This window comes from Rutidosis leptorrhynchoides, chromosome 3 (genome assembly GCF_046630445.1).
Source record: "Rutidosis leptorrhynchoides isolate AG116_Rl617_1_P2 chromosome 3, CSIRO_AGI_Rlap_v1, whole genome shotgun sequence".
Taxonomy (NCBI): Eukaryota; Viridiplantae; Streptophyta; class Magnoliopsida; order Asterales; family Asteraceae; genus Rutidosis; species Rutidosis leptorrhynchoides.
The window spans coordinates 138,778,428-138,781,552 of record NC_092335.1 but is presented as its reverse complement, the minus strand read 5'-3'; positions in this window follow the sequence as shown (position 1 = coordinate 138,781,552).

The following is a 3,125-nucleotide window of genomic DNA, read 5'->3' as shown; positions in this document are numbered from 1 at the left end:
CATGCACCTTTGAAAAGTGGCCGGAGCATTGCAAAGGCCAAAAGGCATGCATCGATATGAAAACGTGCCATACGGGCACGTGAAAGTAGTCTTCTCTTGGTCCTCGGGCGAGATAGGGATTTGAAAATAGCCCGAGAAACCATCGAGAAAGCAATAGAAATTGTTTCTCGCCAACCTCTCTAGCATTTGATCCATGAAAGGTAGCGGGAAGTGGTCTTTGCGTGTGGCGTCGTTGAACTTACGGTAGTCGATACAAACATGCCACCCCGTGACAGTCCGAGTGGAAATTAACTCATTTTTATCATTAGTGGTAACAGTCATACCACCTTTCTTAGGTACACAGTGTACCGGGCTAATCCACGGACTGTCAGAAATCGGGTAAATCAGACCTGCATCAAGGAGCTTAACGATCTCTTTCTTCACGACATCTTGCATGTGCGGGTTCAACCTCCTTTGACGTTGCACCACAGGTTTGGAGTTATCCTCCATTAGAATTTTGTGGGTGCAATAGGAGGGACTAATACCCTTAATGTCGTGAATCTTCCATGCAATGGCCGGTTTATGGGCCTTTAGCATGGTTACAAGCTCAGTTTTCTGACCTGCTGAAAGAGAAGAAGAAATAATTACCGGAAGCTTAGATTCCTCATGCAAGTAAGCGTATTCCAAATGATCTGGAAGTGGCTTCAATTCAAGCTCGGGAGGTTCTTCAATTGAAGACTTGCTCCGGTAATCTGAATCACGTTCGAGTTCTTTGAACTCCTCTTCAGTCGACTCATAGCCGTTTTCCATCAAGGTGGTTAAAATATCCACCTCCTCAACCTGCAACTCTTCATCAATCTCAACCAATGAGCATTCTCCTGAACCCTGTAACTCTGGGAATTCCTGCAAAAACTCAGACTGGACATTCACAGTGTTAAGAAAATAACATGTATCATCAGTGTAGCCAGGGTATTTTAAAGCATGGTCGATTGAGAATGTTGCACTCAAATCGTCTATCCTAAGGGTCAACTTTTGGCCATACACATTGAAATGTCCCGTTCTTATTGATTAAAAACGTTCCATATTAATTGATTTCGTTGCGAGGTTTTGACCTCTATATGAGACGTTTTTCAAAGACTGCATTCATTTTTAAACAAACCATAACCTTTATTTCATCAATAAAGGTTTAAAAAGCTTTACGTAGATTATCAAATAATGATAATCTAAAATATCCTGTTTACACACGACCATTACATAATGGTTTACAATACAAATATGTTACAACAAAATAAGTTTCTTGAATGCAGTTTTTACACAATATCATACAAGCATGGACTCCAAATCTTGTCCTTATTTAAGTATGCAACAGCGGAAGCTCTTAATAATCACCTGAGAATAAACATGCTTAAAACGTCAACAAAAATGTTGGTGAGTTATAGGTTTAACCTATATATATCAAATCGTAACAATAGACCACAAGATTTCATATTTCAATACACATCCCATACATAGAGATAAAAATCATTCATATGGTGAACACCTGGTAACCGACAATAACAAGATGCATATATAAGAATATCCCCATCATTTCCGGGACACCCTTCGGATATGATATAAATTTCGAAGTACTAAAGCATCCGGTACTTTGGATGGGGTTTGTTAGGCCCAATAGATCTATCTTTAGGATTCGCGTCAATTAGGGTGTCTGTTCCCTAATTCTTAGATTACCAGACTCAATAAAAAGGGGCATATTCGATTTCGATAATTCAACCATAGAATGTAGTTTCACGTACTTGTGTCTATTTTGTAAATCATTTATAAAACCTGCATGTATTCTCATCCCAAAAATATTAGATTTTAAAAGTGGGACTATAACTCACTTTCACAGATTTTTACTTCGTCGGGAAGTAAGACTTGGCCACTGGTTGATTCACGAACCTATAACAATATATACATATATATCAAAGTATGTTCAAAATATATTTACAACACTTTTAATATATTTTGATGTTTTAAGTTTATTAAGTCAGCTGTCCTCGTTAGTAACCTACAACTAGTTGTCCACAGTTAGATGTACAGAAATAAATCGATAAATATTATCTTGAATCAATCCACGACCCAGTGTATACGTATCTCAGTATTGATCACAACTCAAACTATATATATTTTGGAATCAACCTCAACCCTGTATAGCTAACTCCAACATTCACATATAGAGTGTCTATGGTTGTTCCGAAATATATATAGATGTGTCGACATGATAGGTCGAAACATTGTATACGTGTCTATGGTATCTCAAGATTACATAATATATAATACAAGTTGATTAAGTTATGGTTGGAATAGATTTGTTACCAATTTTCACGTAGCTAAAATGAGAAAAATTATCCAATCTTGTTTTACCCATAACTTCTTCATTTTAAATCCGTTTTGAGTGAATCAAATTGCTATGGTTTCATATTGAACTCTATTTTATGAATCTAAACAAAAAAAGTATAGGTTTCTAGTCGGAAAAATAAGTTACAAGTCGTTTTTGTAAAGGTAGTCATTTCAGTCGAAAGAACGACGTCTAGATGACCATTTTAGAAAACACACTTCCACTTTGAGTTTAACCATAATTTTTGGATTTAGTTTCATGTTCATAATAAAAATCATTTTCTCAGAATAACAACTTTTAAATCAAAGTTTATCATAGTTTTTAATTAACTAACCCAAAACAGCCCGCGGTGTTACTACGACGGCGTAAATCCGGTTTTACGGTGTTTTTCGTGTTTCCAGGTTTTAAATCATTAAGTTAGCATATCATATAGATATAGAACATGTGTTTAGTTGATTTTAAAAGTCAAGTTAGAAGGATTAACTTTTGTTTGCGAACAAGTTTAGAATTAACTAAACTATGTTCTAGTGATTACAAGTTTAAATCTTCGAATAAGATAGCTTTATATGTATGAATCGAATGATGTTATGAACATCATTACTACCTTAAGTTCCTTGGATGAACCTACTGGAAAAGAGAAAAATGGATCTAGCTTCAATGGATCCTTGGATGGCTCAAAGTTCTTGAAGCAAAATCATGACACGAAAACAAGTTCAAGTAAGATCATCACTTGAAATAAGATTGTTATAGTTATAGAAATTGAACCAAA